The sequence below is a fragment of the Protopterus annectens genome, chromosome 2.part1 (assembly GCF_019279795.1).
Source record: "Protopterus annectens isolate FY-2018-M chromosome 2.part1, PAN1.0, whole genome shotgun sequence".
Taxonomy (NCBI): Eukaryota; Metazoa; Chordata; order Ceratodontiformes; family Protopteridae; genus Protopterus; species Protopterus annectens.
In genome coordinates this window covers 99,688,013-99,705,423 of record NC_056729.1, presented here as the reverse complement: position 1 = coordinate 99,705,423, position 17,411 = coordinate 99,688,013, and the positions used below count along the sequence as shown (strand labels likewise).

At 40.9% G+C, this 17,411-nt stretch overlaps 1 protein-coding gene across 1 annotated transcript in view; it reads right to left on the bottom strand.

Annotated features, from left to right (window-relative positions):
- The window catches only part of FNIP2 (folliculin interacting protein 2), a 1,139,819-nt gene that overhangs the window by 942,451 nt on the left and 179,957 nt on the right, over positions 1–17,411 (bottom strand). The gene's annotated exons all lie outside the window — the stretch shown is intronic.

Sequence of the window (17,411 nt, the reverse complement as noted above, 5' to 3'; positions counted from 1 at the left end):
TTTGAAATGGCCTTGCCCTCTGCCCCTGTTGCAAAACTGACTATTAACTGGTCAGATTTTCTGAAAGGCTTAGTCCTAATCAAGGTAGAATCTGAGCTGCCTGTGCACGTCCAAGGAGTGCAAGATCCTTTCCCCTTTATTCTGAGGCTTAGGGAAGAAGGTTGGCAAATGGATGGATTGATTGAGCCGCACTGGACACCAGTTTAGGCATAAAGGACTGGTTAGTCCTGAGGGAAACTCTGTCAGCATGGAAAATAATGAAGGGTTCCACAGCCATCAGTGCTTGTAGCTTAGACACTCTTCTAGCTGAAGTAATGGCTAGAAGCAAGGCTGTTTTCCGAGAGAGGAATTTTAACTCTGCTGATGCAGCAGGTTCAAAGGGGGGGGGGGCATGAGCTTTTCCAGTACAAAATTAAGTACCTAAGCAGGGGTGGGTACTCTCCTTGGTGGCCTTAAGTTGTTTGCCCCTCTCAGGAGAGGTGGGCTCAGTGTTGTAATGAGCAGAAATGGCTGAGGCATGTATCTTAATGGAGGAGAAGGACAGGCCTTTGTGGAGTAGATCAGCTAAGTAATCCAGAAAAAGAGGCAGAGAGGGCAGTGCTGTGTCCTCTCCTTTAGATTGAATCCATGAGCAGAACCTTTTCCACTTATCAACATAGGATTTTCTTGTACTGGGTCTTCTTGATTCAAGAATGACGTCCAGCACCTGTTTGTGTAAGGTCGCTGGGGGAGAATTCAAGGAGTAAGCCAGGCTGCAAGATTTAGGGTTTGCAGCTGTGGATGCAGAATCTGTCCCTCCTGCTGAGAGAGGAGGGTTGGATTCTGGTGTAGGTGCCAGGGTGGCACCGATGTCATGCTGTGCAGGAGTGGGTACCAGTGCTGGCGTGGGCAGTACGGGGCAATCAGAATTGTCCTTGGTCTGTCCTGTTTTATCTTGAGTAATACTCTTGAAAGGAGGGGCAGACGGGGAAAGGCACTGATTGAGAGATTTATCCACTGAAAAGATAGGACATCCACTTTCCAGGCCCTGCTGTGAGGATTCCTGGTGCAGAATTTGCTGAGCTGGTGGTTGGGGGGGGGGGGGGGCAAAGAGATCCACCTCTGGGGTCCCCCATTTCTGAATCAGAAGGTTGAAGGTGCTGTGCTCCAATTGCCACTCGTGTGAGTCTAGGAGATTTCTGCTCAAGTTGTCTGCCAGTAAGTTTTGTTTCGTGAATCAGGCTCAAACCCTGAATATTAAACAATTTAATGAAGCGCTTTTCGTCGCCTTCAATAAGGCAACTTCTTCAGATTACATTTCAAAAAACAAGTTCCCATTTAAAAAGTAAAAATATATCACATGATCAACCTCATTGAGGTTAAAAAGTACACTTAAGTAGTTTGTGCACAAAAAACATCTAAACACCAATAATGAGTATACCGCATCTAAATTAATGAATGTATACCATTCCTCCACATCTAAACAAACATAATACAATAATTCCACTAAGAAATGTATAGCTAAAATTATCTACTCAAATTCTTTAATTTAAGTAAGCACCCAATGTTGCAAGATTCATTTAAGCCGGGTTCGGCAAAAGCATTTAACCTAAATTTGCCATGCAAGCTCGTGCTCTTCAAGGAGCAGATTTAAAGGGCCACCTCAGATGTCACACTATCTGGTCTATTGCCCTAAATGTAAATTTATGTCCTTTATTCAAAATACAATATTTGGCTAAAGCATTATCAAATTTATTTGTTCCAATTGCATAAATGTGTTCGTAGACTCCATCACTGAGTCTACGCTCCGTTTTCCCAACATAAAATGCTCTGCACGATGTGCACAGAGATATAAACAACACATTTTGAGTTGAAGTGCAGTTTATACTTGAATTCATACTTTCTCTCATTTATAGTAAATGTTCTACCTGTAGCTATAAATTTACACATACTGCAACACCCGCACATAGACATGCAGGCAAATTTATGAACACTGACTGTATTTGTCTCGAGAAGGGCTTTGAGGTTCACACCTCTTCTGAAGACAATTTTTGGAAAACTACCTAACTTTTCTGACAATGTTTTGTCATATTTAATTAATTCCCAATTTTTACATAAGATAGTTCTTACAATTACACTATCCATAGTAAATGTTATAATGAAACTACACTGATAACTATTAGTAGAATTATTGCCAACTATCAATTCACTGTTTAAAGCCAACAAATTATCACTAGTTGCCATAACTTCAAGATCACTTGTGGCTGCTTCTTTGTTTAAAATGGGGCCAATTGCCCCATTATGTCTTTTTAAAAGGACTTCATCGACAATTGTTTCGATGAAGTTTAAAGGATACCCTCTTTGTTGAAACATGTTACTACGTAGATTGCATTCTTCTAAAAATTCAGTACCAAGAGATACCATTCTGGTGGCCCTGATTAATTGGCCCTTTATTATCGAACGCATCTGTGAAAGTGGGTGACTAGTAAAATGCAAAAATGAATTGCAGTATGCATCTTTCCTAAATATCTTTGAAATATATCTATCATTTACAGTGTCCTTAGATAGTCTAACATCCAAATAGTCAATACAAGATAATTGAAAATTAAATGTAAATTTGAGAAATTTTGTCGTACTGTTTAAATACTCCACAAAATTTTTTTGCTGAATGTTCATCACCTCGAAACAGAATAAAGATATAGTCAAGAAAACATGTGTAATAGGTAATTTTTGCCATATGAAAAGCATTGTTAAACACAAAATTGTTTTTCCCAATAAACCACAATGGTGTTTGCAAAACTCCCACCGCATGTTAAGCCCATAGCAACACCATGCTTCTGGAGATAAATATCATTTTGAAATGCAAAATAATTATTGATGAGGATAATGTAGAACAACACTTCTACAAGATACATTTCTTGACTAGATGCTCCTTTACTACTAAGTGATAAACTAACCCATTCAAGGCCATCAGTATGTGGAATTGACGTATATAATTCTTTGACGTCAATGGTGAGGAAGTTGTTGCCTACATTAAATTCTAAAGTGTTGATGTTCTGTAAGAAGGCCCAGGAGTCCTTACAGACTTGGGGCTCAGATAGTAAATACTTCTTAAGAATGTTGTCAACAACTTTAGCACAAGGATAAGTAATAGAACCACAACCATCAATTATCGGTGGATTAATAAGATCCTTGTGGATTTTAGGAATAGCGAACATAGTAGGTAGTTTTGGCCACAACATAGTCATATAATTGAAAAAATTAATATCTATTTTGGATTCTATAAAAAAATTGTTTATGTAACCTTTAATTCGATTATAGGCTATGTTAACCTCATTTACTGATGCCTTACTATGTCACTACTTAAAGCCTGTGCTCTTGTAGAATAATCTATTGCGTCAAAAATGGCCAAACCGCCACCTTTCTCTGACTTAACTACCCTTACTTTCATAGACTTCAAGGTTTGTAGTGCCATAAGTTCCTCATGTGTGGCGTTAACTTTATATATCTTACCATTGATAAAGTTCTTATGACCATTTATAAAGTATCTCAAATCAAGTTCAGTTATAGTTTCAAATATGTTCAATACTGGGTGTAATGGAGGGTTGAATACACTCAAAACCCTAAATGAAGAATTTGTTTCACATGGTGATTACCCAACATGGTTGACTGGTTTAATTTTCTAACAAATAACTTCAAATCTTTAATTGTTTGAACAATGTCCAGGTGTCTACTTGGGATAAATGTTTCCCTTTGCTAACAATTCAATTAATACTGGATCAATATTGATCAACGAATAATTGAAAATGTGAAAGTCATCAGTACTATTTTTTTAAATAACAACCCCATGTTGAAAATCCTGCGCTATCTCCTGCGCTTGTTAGTACGCGGTTTGTTTTTTTGAACATGGCGGTTGTATTTTTTGGGGATAGCACCTGGGTGGATTGAATTCCGAAAATTTGAGTTATTTGAATTATTGTCTCGAGCCAACTTCTTGTTGGTTGTTGTTCAAACCTTTACTGTTGTTGGAACAAATCCGTTCATTTCGCCTAACGTGCTCAAGTTCGGTATCAGAACTAGGGGAAACTACTGTAGCAACAGTGTTAGGCACATTAGGATCATTTCTTTTATCACTCTGACCACGGCTGTTGGAAAATAAGGTACCTACTTGGGCCATCGAGGGCCTGGGGTACGTTGAGCCGTTGTCGTAAGCTGCCCAGTCTCTTCTCATTTTCTTGATTTTGTTAAATTTTAACCTGTCCAGTAACTGGTCGATGCTAGAGAAACACCTCTCATAATCATATTTATATCGAAGAAAGTCCACATGAGAAGTGATAAAAGAACTGATGTCTGACACTTCACGTGTCAGCTCCTCAATTTGAAATGCATAATGTTTTAACATTAAATCCATCAAGGAAAAACCTTGTTGATCAGTGAGTTGAGCTCAAGGTGAAATAGAGAGTCTGCAATAAGGTCAGTAGGATACTGATGGTATCTCAGCCCTTTTGGAACAATACGCTCTTTAATCCATTCTTTAAAATAAGTTGTTTCTAACTGAAGCTTCTTCAGTTTAAGTAATTGTGTCCAACAATTTTAACTGATCAGTAATTGAACCAGGACCAACCTGTTGTGATTTGGCGTTGTCAGCCAGTTGCTCCATACTGTTTTCTCGGTGTAGACAGATTATTTGTGTCGTTAATCCATTCCTGGAACGATGGTGCACTAATAAGCCCCACAATGCCATTCTGTCTTGTACCTGGTGCACAAAAGGAGTTGTCCGAACCGGTAGTTGAACGGCCCAAAAGCCGTAAATCACTCAGTGCTGGTACACTAGTTACAACAGTGGTATCTCTGTTCTTCCAGTTCTCTTGGTTACTGTTCACCAAAGGCGTTCTGTTGTCATCAGATGGTATGCGCAAATTAATGCCTTGCTGCTGGCCAGGTGGAGGAAATGAATTATTAACTTGAGCGATACTCAGAACGGCTGATTTTTGTTGCAAGTCCAAGTGGACAGCCAGTTCATCCACACATTGAGACAAAGCATTTAATAATGCTGTTAAATTCAAAAGTTCAGATTGTGACCAAGTAGGTCCAAATAGATTTGGACCGTTTGCGCCACTTGAATCACCAGAAGCCATTCACCACAGAAAAAACAAACTATATAAAGATACAACTCTGCAAAGGAATAAACAAAAAAGCTTCATGAATCAGTCTCAAACACCGAATATTAACCAATAATTTAATGAACTGGAATTATTGCATTATGTTTGTTTAGATGTGGAGGAATGGTATACATTCATTAGTTTAGATGCGGTATACTCATTATTGGTTTTTAGATGTTTTTTGTGCACAAACTACTTTAAGTGTACTTTTTAACCTCAATGAGGTTGATCATGTGATATATTTTTACTTTTTAAATGGGAACTTGTTTTTTTGAAATGTAATCTGAAGAAGTTGCCTTACTGAAGGCGACGAAAAGCGCTTCATTAAATTGTTGGTTAATATTCAGTGTTTGAGCCCAATTCAAGAAGGTTTTTTGTTCGTTCCTTTGTGGAGTTGTATCTTTAGATAGTAAGTTTTGTTTGCCTGGCAGGAATTGAGCTTGCAGATGGACTTGAATCTCCAAAGCAGTGTTCCACAAGGCCATGGCTAGCCTGCAGAGTGGGTAGGAATGGGTTCCCCCCTGCTTGTTGATGTACCACATAACTGTGGTGTGGTCTGTTTTTATTAGCAGTTGTCCTGGAAAGATTAGGGATCTGAAAGCTGTCAGGGTATTCTGTACAACTAGCAGGTTTGACTTGGGCTCCAGTGGCCCTGAACACATATTCCCGTCCATGTGTGCCCCCAGGCATAGTCTGATGCATCTGTGGTTAGGGTTTGGGCGGCTTGGGGTTGAGTAAATGGCAGTCTCTTGTTGTGGTTGCATGCTTCTGCCCACCAAAGGAACTCAGTCTTTAGATAGGATATGAAAGGAATGACTGTTTCCAGGTTCTGAAAATGTTGGCACCAAAGACTTGAGTACCACTGGAGTTTCCTCACATGCAGTCTTGCATATGGAATCAGCAGTATACGTGAGGACATTAACCCTAGGGCTTGCAGTACTTTTTTTGCAGACAGCTAGATTCTGGAAAAAATGTATTTGAAGTCGTCTGTCAGATAGACTAGTTTTTCTGAGGTGAGGAATGCCATCTGGAAAGTTGTGTCCAATCTTGTCCCAGGAATACTGTCTTTTGACTGGGTACCACTTTTGATTTCTTTTCATTGATGGTGTACCCCAAGGAAGTGAGAAGGTTTTTCACAAATGTCAGGTGCTGCAGCAATAATTCCTGACTGTCCGTCTGAATCAGACAGTCGTCCAAGTACGGGTTTCTCTGCCTGCAGTATGCAATGGCTGGAGCCAGGCATTTTGTGAATACTCTGGGCGCAGTAGATAAGCCAAAGGGAAGTGCAGATAACTGAATGCATAGACCCTGCACTGAAACGTAAATGCTTCCTGCATGATTCCCTTATGGGGATATGCAGATAGGCTTCTTTTAAAGTCTAGGGTGATTAACCAGGCATCCTTGGCTAGTATAGGAAGAAGCTGTTGCAGGGTAAGCATTTTCAATTTTGGTACCACCAAGAAGGTATTGAGAATGGAAAGATCCAGGATTGGACACAAAGAGCCCTCTTCCTGGGTGCCAGGAAGAGTCTGGAGTAGAATCCTTAACCCCTCTGTTCTACTGGAACTGGCTGAATAGCTCTGATATTAGGCAGGGAAAGTACTTGGTTTTGAGCCTCTGCCCACTGGTTTGGAGGAAGGTCTGGAAACCTGCTTGGGGTTGGCAGTGAATGGAAATAAAATTTGTACGCCTGGGATACAAAGTTGAGGACCCACCGGTTCTGAGTGATGGACATCCAGTTTTCTGCATGAAGAGCAAGTTTTCCTCCTAGGAGTACAAACAATTGGGCAGGGCTGGGGACTGGAATAAAGAAGTCATTGTGAGCTTTTTCCATAAGGAGGTGGCTTACCACTCCCTGCTTTATGGATGGGGGCACTCCATTGCTTAGATCTCTGCATACCCTGAGACTACCCCTAGTTCTGGTATGAGAAGGCTTGGAGGGTGCTGGAAAGGACCAGTGTTTGGAAGGGCAATACCTACTGAATCTAGGGGGTTGCACTTGTAAGAATTCTTTAACAGTCTGCACAGACTTAGCTTTTTCTTCCATCTTTTTAAGAACCTCTTCTGCTTTGGCGCCAAACAGTCCTTATTCAAAGGAGCGTCTAGTAACTTTGATTTGACATGGTCTGGCAAGGTCTGCTCCTTCAGCCAAGCATGTCTTCTCAGTACAGAGCCAGTGACAGCTGCCTGGCAAGATGCTTCTAGGGCGTCAAAGCCACACTACAAAGTATGCTTGCTGACTTGGCAGAGTGCATAAGCTCCTGCAATTCTTTATTTTCTGCACAGTCTGAAAAGGTAGTTTGTTTAATAAGTTCCATAATATGTTGCTGGTACTTCAGCATGTGAAACTGACAATTCAATGCCCTAACAGCAAGAGTTGCAGAGGTATATACCTTCTTACCCCATCTGTCCAAAGCTCTGGAATCCCTGTCCGAAGGGGTGGGATTCTTGGCTGTAGTAGTCTTGATACTTTTAGGCCCCTGGGAAATGACCTCTGGATCAGCAGTAGGATTCTTGAAAAGAAATTTGTGAGCATCAGGTACTCTGTAGTACCTGTCTGGTTTCCTAGGGTCAGGAGGTAAAGTGTCAAGAGTAAGACTGGATTCCATAAAAACATCATCCGCAACATCCAGGACAGGGGGTATTGCTAAGGGCCTGTGTTGAGGCAACTCTAGAAATTTTCAGAGTTTCTTTTTGGACTGAGGATAGTCTTGGCGTTCCCAGTGGAAATGCTCTCATAAGGTATGCAAGGTTTCACCAAAAGAAAAATCCTCTGGAGGGGAGGCAGAGGGAATGGACTCCTCTGCATCTGAATCCTCATAAGGAGATAGAAATGTTATGAGTCATCGGACTCCCGGTTGGTAGAAGGTGAAGGGGACTGGATTCTGCCTCTTAGCAGGAGAAGGCAGACTTCCCCTAATCAGCATAATAAGGTCTTTGGGCATTATAAGCATTTGTTTTTGTGGCATGGGAGCAGGTACATGCACTTTAGTAGTCTGTTTTCTAGGCGTGATGCGTACTCTAGGCCTAAGAAACTCTGTTGTTTTTGGTTAAAAAAAGAGGTCATCTGAGTCGAACATCAGTTGAATGAATAACTGCCTCAGACGCCTGTGCCTGCTCAGCGGCTCTGGACCCATCCAAGGGAGAGACATCCGCAGGTTCCATAGTCGAAGAGTCTCGTGGCATACCGGACTCTGAATGGGTCTCAGTAGAGGCCTGCGAATATATTGAAGCAGGCATCAGGGGCTGCAAAAGCACCTGAGTACCAGCGGACTGGCAACTTAACGGACGCTTCATCGGCAGGTTTGGACCTATGCGGTCTGTCTATCTTTACGTTTTTTTCGGAATAATCGGTAGTTGGATGGCTTACCGAAGTCATTTCAGAATACGGAGATCGAGAGAGAAAGAATTTAGCAACAAAGACAGCCCGACAACGAACGGTTCGGGTATTAAATAAGGCACAAAACCGACAATAAGGGACGTCGCAGTCTGGGCCTAAACAGGTGACGCAGTAAGAATGAAAATCTCGGACGTATTTGCTTTCCACAGGCAAGACAATTGTTAACTTTTTCTGACATCGGTTAGAGAAAGAAAAAAGGATCCCCAACGGGGTACTTTGCTTTAGAAGACTTCAGGATTATTAAATTCGTAAATGAAAATTCAGGTAGTGGCCGACCGGCACTTGCGAACTGCTTCTGCTTCGGGCTCATTGGCAAGAAAGACTGATGTAATGGCATCAGCTGATTGTTTTTATACCCCTGATGACCTGACGTCAGTCCTGGAACAACAGCATCTGACGCAGAAATACTAAGTCTGTGGTATTCAGGCTGACTGAGGGCTACCTGCAGGCAGATAACCCAAGTGTGATGACTGCAACAGTGAAAAACGAAGACATCAAATTGTTCTGATGTAATAATCTGCCAGAAGGGAAAGGAGGGGGTGAGACGGAGGGAGAGTGGGGTGTTTTGGTGCAAGGGAGGGTAGTCACAGAGGAAGCGGTCTGGACTGGCCTTGAAAGGGTGTATTGGAAGAACTTTTAGGAAACCTAGGAGTAGAGCTTTTCCTGGTTTGTCTACGTCCTTTAGACTGTGGAGCATTGTGTGTGCTGCCTGCCTTCTAACAAAGGAAGGTTTCTGTTGATACTTCCTGTAATATCTGGGTATAGGAGACACTAGACGGTGTTTAAGATTCTGAAGTTTCTTACCCTTTCCTTGAAGGGACTTGAGTTCTGCTGTGGCTTGGCCAAACAGGGCTTTATTATCCAGTGGTGCATCCAGCAATTTTGTTTCCACATCCACGGGTAGGGGTTGTAATCTCACCCAAGAGTATCGCCTCAAGACTAATCCAGATGCAGCAAACTTAGAAGAGGCTTCCATAGCATTTTGAGTGCCTTGTTAATTGGGATGAAGTGAAAAGAAGGGTATTCATTTGGATTTTAAATGGGAGAGTCTGGTGCCTCAGATTAGTAATGTGGAGGCCTTGGAAATAGTATCCAAGACATATTTAGCCATATGTGTTTGGTATTTGAGGGCTCTAATAGCCAGAGTAGAGGAGGTATAGACCTTCTTTCCCTAGTCTGTCCATGAATTTGCTGTCTTTAGCTGTGGGATAAAGACGAAGGCAATTGCCTGGATGATTTATCAGCAGAGACAGCAATAACGGCTAGGTCTGCTGGAGGGTTCCTAAAGCGCTAATGGGTATCCTGAGGGACCTTGTAAAAACGGTCTGGACATTTAGCAGTTGGTGTCCGAGAGTCAGGGGAATGTGAAGCAGCCAGGAAAGCATCCTGAAAGGCAGGTAGCAAGGGAGCCACTGCTGAAGGAGAGGGTTGCTCTATTTGCAAAAGGTCCAATTATCTTTTCTTGGTATCAGAAACTTCAGATGCTTGCCATTTGAGATGCTCCCTCATGAGGGGGATGGTCTCTCCAAAGGCAATTTCCCCTGGAGATTCAGGAGTAATGGAGTCTTCCTCCTCTGGGGTGAAGAAATCTTTTGGGGACTATTTGGGATTCATATGAAAAGGATTCCAATGAACAGGAGTACTCAAGTAATGGGGGCTGGTGGGGCTTGCTGTGTCTGCAGGGCCTGAAAGGCCTTAAAAAGGTTGAGAGAAAAAACTTCCCATCCAAGAACTGGTTGGGTTTCAGTGTGTTTAACTTTTTATTTTTTCTTTAAATGAGTAGTTAGTGGAGAGAGAATCAGAGCAGACATCTGTCTGGGTGGAAGAGAAGGAGCTAGGCTCTCTGATAGACTAAGTTGTGGTTCCCCTCCGCCATCCGGATCTGATGGCTAAGTAGCCTCAGTGGACGTACTAAAGATTTCCACCACCCCAGTTTCCATAGTCATTCCCGGCCTGGCTTAGAAATCGATGTCTGGGAAGATGCCGGGCTTTCATCAGCCTCAAGAACCTACTCTTGACGCCTGAGGCGCTGCAAGGGATTCAGGCCTAATTTTTTGGCCTTCGACCGACAGGCCTACTCCCCTTGCCACACCGATCGCAAGATGTCGGAGTCTCCGATTTTCTAAATACAATTTTAGTGCAGCAAGTCTCCTGCGATGGGTTTTCGGAATGAAAGAGTTGCAAATGGGGCAGGACATATGGTCGTGGGCCTTGCCTAAGCAAAAAATGCACTTCTCATGTGTGTCCTTGTGAGGAATTTGTCTCCCACAAGCACACTTCCCCTTTCTAGCTGATATAATAATCAAAGGCAATGAAAAAACCCAACAGGGCACTTATCTGCATTGGTAGGAAGAAACTGTCTGAGACGCGATCTGCTTTCGGAACTGGCGAATAAAAGTCCGGTGTTCACTGCGGCAGGAAAATTCTGAGGAGGGTATGTACAGACGTCACCTTTATATCCTACATCAGTTTATGGCCTTGACAAGGGATGTCACACGTACCCTCCAGAAACAAAGACTTTGGTATACCAGCCGGAAGGTTGTGCTGTTGGCAGCAACTCCCTACTGTTATGAATACTGCAATATGTGAATAGAAGAACATTAACAGAATACAACATTCAGAACTGCATGTAACACTTGTGGCCTTGCAACTCCGTTTTGTAAAGGATATTTATTTCAAAACAATTTAACCGACATGCCATTTCCCTTGCAAAATCAACTGTGCCTGTTAAAGCAGGGACATTCAAGTTATGCTGATATTTTAGCTCATTTTTTTACCTTCAGGCAATGCATTAAATGGAGGACAAAGATTCACATTTGGTCAGTAAAGTGGTCAAATCCTTTTCTCTGATCTCCTTCTGATGTCTTGTCTACCATTTTGAAAAAAAAAAACAGAACAGATTTGTTGATTACCCCTTCTTTGTAGTGGCCAGTTTTACCTTTATCTTGGATAGCTGTTGGCTGTTTGACACTCATCTCCCTTCAGTTCCTGCCCCTTCTTAACTCTTCCAGTACTTGCGCCGGATCAGTAAAGATGGTTTTGGTCCCAAGGAGGAGAAAACATTAACACTGCTGAATACAACAACTTGAAGTTCAATTTCTCCACAGTGTTTAATAGATGGGATAAAAAGCATTGCTGCTGGTTTAGGTCTAAACTGAACAGTCATTGTCCACAAACACTTTGATATCGCCCATATTTAGACCAGTACTCTTCTTCCACAATAAGGAGAGGTCTTTCAGCTAGAATGTTTGGATTTTATCAGGACTGGTTTGGGCTGTCTCATGGGATACAAATTTGATGTGAACTGTCTATTTTAATCTCACGTAAAAGAATTAAAGTTTAGGTGTTAATACACCTCTTCCTGAATGCATTACAGCTTTCTTCCACTACTAGAATTGCTGTGAAGCATAAATTCCCTGTCTGGGACCAGTCTTTTAATTCTATTAGCCTCAGAGCCATTCCTTCTCGTTTACTATCTTGTTCAGCCATTTTTCCCTTTAATGCCTTTTCTGTTGCTCGTATCAAAGTGCTTACAGTTTCTTCCATTTATTAAATTTTTTATTATTGTTGGCAGCAATGTATTCCATCAGTGTGCAACTACTTTTAAAGATTTCGGCATGCATTTTGTTCATTTTTTTCTTCCAGTATAGCCAATGAGAATTCTTTGAAAACTGACTTTACCAACTGCATTTCTCACCAATCCACCATGTTACGTGTTTCTCTTCTTACGTTGGTATTTTCATTTTTCTTTGAACTAGTCTTCCTAGATGACAAAGAAACCCTCCACTGGAAAGTCTAGTGTTTTTCCTTAAATAAGAGGCTTTTTCTTTTGATAAAATTCCCAACTGAGTTCCATGACTTGCTGCTCACACTAGCATTAGTATACAGGAAGTCCTTCAACAAGCTAAACGTCTATACCTGTACAGGAAGAAACAATATTCATTTGCATGCAAGTTACCAGTCTTGGTCTTTAGATAGTTGACTGTTCAGCAGATTTTGCCAATCTGACAAAAAAGGTCACTTGTGTTTGCTCGACACCTAAACAAAGAATAAGAGTTAAAACTGATGCTCTGAACAGGCTCCAAAACACTGGAAGAGGGTGCGACATCCCTTCTCTGGGCCAGTGATCAATGAGCCTCAATCCTCACCACTGACACTGGCAGGAAAAGTTCACAGTGAGACAAATTAGACGCGCACAGTAATTTCAGATGCAGTCCTCTGAACCAATTACAATTTCCTTAAGAGCACACAGGGAAGGCACACTCCATTTCTGAGGCTAGGCCTTCCCTCCAGGCCCCAAATAAAACTCCCCACTGACCACTACAGAGGTGAGTCCTTAGCCAAGTATTTCAAACCAAGTCCCCCACCGCCCTTTCAGTGAAATCAGTCCTCTCAGTGCCCCTTTTCAAGGTAGCAGACACTTTTTTGAAATTTGATTTTCACACACACCTGGGAAAGGCTGGTACAGCTTACCCACTCTGCCACCTCCACCCAGATAAGGTAGATTCACTGCCATCAGCCACCTCCCACCAGATAAGGTAGATTCACTGCCACCAGGACACCTAAAGTCAGCTACCTTAAGGCTCTTACAAGGGTATCCAATTGCACTGAGTAAAAACAATACACAAATGGTAGTGTTTGACCAAGCAGCAAGACTTTAAGGAACATGGAGACACAGTACCACTAAATGAATCCAAGTACTCTCAAAGGTTACATTCTTTTTTAAGAAAAGCAGCCACACTGAAGGGTTTGGCATATTTAATAATAAAGAAAAACATGAAAATACTGAATATCTATTTAAATTCAGTAACGCCATAAATATGGTGTTTATTATTTAATAAACACCATAGTTTCAATCACAAGAAACATAAAACACCACAGGTAGAAAGACTCAGATACAGAAAAAAATTACATTTAACTAATCTCACTATATTTTTCTGACTGAAGAATTACTGTTCCCTAGTTACCTACTAAAGCAAGGGGGAAATGAAAGTGGATGAGTCTCTTGTCAGGTCCAAAAACAGAGTGCCTAGCTCACATCTCTAATTAGTATTCAAATAAATACAATTTCAGTGCTGGTTATAGAATAACATTACATCTGGTCACCAGACTCTGGTTCCCACACTACCCTCTGACTAAAAACTGAGCCAGGATCTAGCACTGGTGTGTCACAATACACACACAGCTTTAGCTAAGGTTTATTACAGCATCTGGAAACTGTAAAACAATTCCAACACTTCCACCCTTCCTGCTGAGACTAAGAAGTCATTCTCTGGCTGCATTCAGAACTGCGAGATACAATCTTTATGGCCTAAACAGAGTAAATTTAATTTCAGGCTATTTTTCTTAAGGGTGGCTGGGCAGAGCTTAACCTCTTCCCTTCCAGTATCCTCTATTAAAATATATACATCCCATCAGTTGCAATACAGTCTGACATACATGGATACTTTTTTTATGTCCAGCAGGATCCACTGTTGACAATTAGCACCAGCAACTTTTAAAAATACATTTTTAACAAGCATCCGTACAAGTCAGTTTGATATTCAAATGACATAATTCTTTAAAAACTCCAGCTAGCTATGCAGGTATATGTTATAAATGCACTGCCCTACTCCCTCTGGCACAGCTGGCACTACCTCAAGTCATCACAGAGGTGAGTTGCCAAGACCAACTTTCTGCAATAAAGGATGTGCACACATTACTTTTTGAATCAATGGTGAATTCACTGAACCTAGCACAAGTGTCACATGGTTCAGAAAGATGCTATTCTCATAACAGTACACTCACTTGATGGGACTGTTGGCAAGAGAAATCTGTTTGTCACAGTTCACTTACTCAAAGAATGAGATATGGCATAAAGAGGCCATAGCCCAAAATAACTCAAAAATCCTCAGTAATAAGTGGCAGTGCCCAACAAATGAGAATGCACATCAAAAAATGAATGTGGGAAAAACTACAGTACAAATCAAATACTAAAGGGAAATCATGGCAAAGAAGGTCATCCACTTGCATATACTCAAGAAAATCAAAGAAATAAGACTATAAACAAATTTTTAGCATCTGGCAATTGTGCCAGCATTGAGGTGGTATACACTGCAAATTGTAAAGGTTGTTCTAAATTTTACATTGGAAAGACGGAGGCATTTTAGAAAAAAATTATGAGCATTTATATGCTATATCAAAAAGTAAATGTCAACAATGCACTTTTTAAGTATATATTGGAATGCGACAAGTCTATATTTTTATTTGGGTTATTGGATCTAGTTCCCTGTGATTTAAGAGGTGGCTCCCTGGAAACCAAATTGGATTACCGTCAACTTATTTGGGTGCGTCTCAAGGCTTGGTCTTAATGGCAAAGTATCCATTGTTCCCGTTTTAAAATGTAGATCAAACAAATTCTAATGATCATTCTCACATCTTTTTTGTGCTCAGACATTTTTATGGGACACTATTTGTTATTTTTAAATTTAGGTGCTTTATTTTTGGTCACCTTTCAGATTAGAAGATTTTTAACAACCTAACTGGAAAGGTATTTAAATCAATGGTTTTAATAGTACGATGGTTCTGAAGAAGCCCCATTGTATGTTTAAGAGTCAAAAGCACTTAAACCGTTTACGATATTTTTTTCTACAATCAGTTTTAAGATTTGTTGTTTCCAGCCTTCACTTTCAGTGGCTGTGGAAAATATTACCTTGAAAATACACTGCAGAAGCCTTTTGTTTTTTTACAGGTCCACAAACAAGAAAACCGCATCTGTAGCCTTGGACCAGTTTGGAAGCAAGTATGATCAGCGGGAAGAAAATTGAAGATGGAAAAAATGGACAGAGATGCTAAGTACCAAGGGAAGGAGTAGGTGTTTAAGCCTGGCAAAAATTATCCATTCAACTGCTCATGTGTGACATACCATAAGATGAACCTTATGCCAAGCACCAACTTCATCTTGCCTGATTCTCTCTACTGCTGGCAGCACCATGTTCCACACCGCCTCTATCACCACATTCTGATTTTCTGGGTCATCCATTCACCTTCCAGAAGCATAGCTAGTGTGGGGCAAAGGGGCAGTTGCCTTGGGTGCAATCTGTCAGGAGGCATAATTGCCAGATGCAAATAGCATAGTACTGCAGTACTAGCATCCCAAAATGAATCAAGTCCAAGAGGATGAGGTGCCCAAAACAAAACCAATAAACAGGAAAAAAGCAGCAGCAAGCCGTAACCACCTTAAAACATTTAATGTGTTCCACAGCAAGCAAAGCACATAACGCTGAAACTACTACCAGCTCGTTTTAGTCTCCCAACTTCATCAGAAAAATGATGACAATCCAAACCCCTCCCCATTACCTTTGCACACGGCCAAAACTTAAAATCATGTGACACTGAATTCAATTTTAACCCTTTCCTAAACCTACCTTAAAAACAGGCATAATAAATACAGCTTTTCCCTGTTTAAAACATTTTTAAATATCTAAAAACACACTTTCATAACCTGCAGTAAATAAACAGATGGATATAAAAAAAATGAATGCATGTTAAAAATGAATAAATGAATGTAAAAAAAATCAAGTAAAATCAATCTTGTTGAACAATATTTCAAACCACGTGTGTGTGAAATTTACTGCTCTTAATTTTAAAACTGGGGCTAGGGAGACCATGTCATTCAAATCCAGTCACCTATTGGCTTCTAATACCAGTTGCCAGTAAACCTCTCTATATTCCAACATGGTCTCCCAAGAACCACCCCTACCATCCATTACCACTTTATCTAATACAAAAAAGTGTAAGAAACACCTTCACAGCTCAAAGTGTGTTTATATAATGCCTTTCTGTTGTTACCCCTCTTAATGTCGTAAAGGTGTTCATATATTCTTTTCTTTAAACACCTTTCTGTCTTACCTATGTAAAATGCTTTACATTTCTTACAAGTTGCAATGTAAACAAGTCACTTACTTTCACAATTAAAATAGGATTTAGAGTGTGCTGTGTGCAAAGGTATAAATGGGGAGGGGTTTGGATTGTCAGCATTTTTCTGATGAAGTTGGAGACGAAAACAAACTGGTAGTAGTTTCAGCGTTATGTGCTTTGCTTGCTGTGGAACACATCCCAAAATGAATGCCAACACTGTATTGGCAGTCAGGTCTGAAGCACTTCCTGTGTGGTAATGTAACTGTAACGAGCTGTTTGCTACAGTTTCAAGCACAACATTTTTATCTGGCTCCTAAACTTAGAGGTGTTACATTAGGGAACTGCACTCAGGGTTGCTCGATTTCCGACTGGCCAGGTAGGGACTAAGAAAAAAAAAAAAAAGAGGTCTTCCACGTCCTTATCATTCCACATTATAACAGAAGTAACTCTGTGTTTATTTTTTATTTAATTGGCCCAGGCCAATCAAAAATAAACAAACACAGAGCTACTTCTGTTTAATGCGAAACATTGCAGTTCCGCATTACACAGAAGTAGCTCTGTTTTGAGATGTTTTGATTGGCCCATATACCAGTATATGGGCCAATCAAAAATCGTTAAACACAGAGCTACTTCTGTTTAATGCGGAACTGCGATGTTCCTCATTAAAGAGAAGTAGCTCTGTTTTGCGAGGTTTTGATTGGCCCGTATGCCGGCATACGGGGCCAATCAAAACATCGCAAAACAGAGCTACTTCTGTTTAATGCGGAACTGCGATGTTCCACATTAAACAGAAGTAGCTCTGTTTTGCGATGTTTTGATTGGCCCGTATACCGGGCCAATCAAAAATCGCTAAACACGAAGCTACTTCTGCTTAATGCGGAACATCGCAGTTCCGCAACAGAAGTAGCTCTGTTTTGCGATGTTTTGATTGGCCCATATATTGGCATACGGGCCAATCAAAAATGCGGAGC